This window comes from Micromys minutus (genome assembly GCF_963924665.1).
Source record: "Micromys minutus genome assembly, chromosome: 31".
NCBI classification, from domain to species: Eukaryota; Metazoa; Chordata; class Mammalia; order Rodentia; family Muridae; genus Micromys; species Micromys minutus.
The window spans coordinates 17,197,609-17,198,424 of NC_137966.1; positions in this window are offsets into that span (position 1 = coordinate 17,197,609).

The window sequence follows — 816 nt, forward strand, 5'->3', positions numbered from 1 at the left end:
AGATCGGATCAGCTTCTCAGAGACAGTCTCATGGTGCCGAAGCTCCTACAGCTGATCTGAAAGCAGAATGTAGGCTCATGGGAGTCGTAATTACAAGAAGACAGAGGCGATCATTTCCTCTGCTTAATTCGTTAGAGTAAGCACGGATTAGAAGTGTGCACAGACATACATGCAGGCATACATCACGTACCCAAATGTGTAAAAAATAATTAACTAAATTTAAAAAACATTCTCAAGAAAAAAAATATCATAAAAAATAAAATGGTTGAAGATGGGGGTGCAACTCGGTGGTATGCCTGCTTGGCGTGCACGAGGCTCTCCGTTCAGTGTCAACTACTTCAATAAATAAGAAAATAAATAGATACATCTGTAGGTGTCTTGAGGGCTAGAGTGTTTGATTGACAGCCGTAGGACCTCTCCAACACAGCCTCAGTGGATTCCGGCCAGGAATAGACCCAAGCAACTGCCATGTGGGAGTGAGTTGGGAGGGGGCTGTAAACATTACTCCAGCAGCCCCTGAAGATCTTGCAGCAGCTACAACCCCAGCACCACTATCTTCACAGAAAGTGAGGCAGCCTACATTAGGAAACTTTTAGATGACCCCACCTGGGAATTTCAGAGCACAGTCCCTGCTTGGAAGGAGCACCTTTCAGAGCCATAGCATCTCTGGAGCAGCCCTGACTAAAGCAGAGTCCCCCCAGGGCACAGCTGCAGTGTCCCTCCCCCCCACCTAGGGGCACAGCAGCTGTTGTCCGTGACCATGACAGCTGGGTGCTCCCTGGGATATAATGAAGTCTTCTCTGGGCATCTGAACCT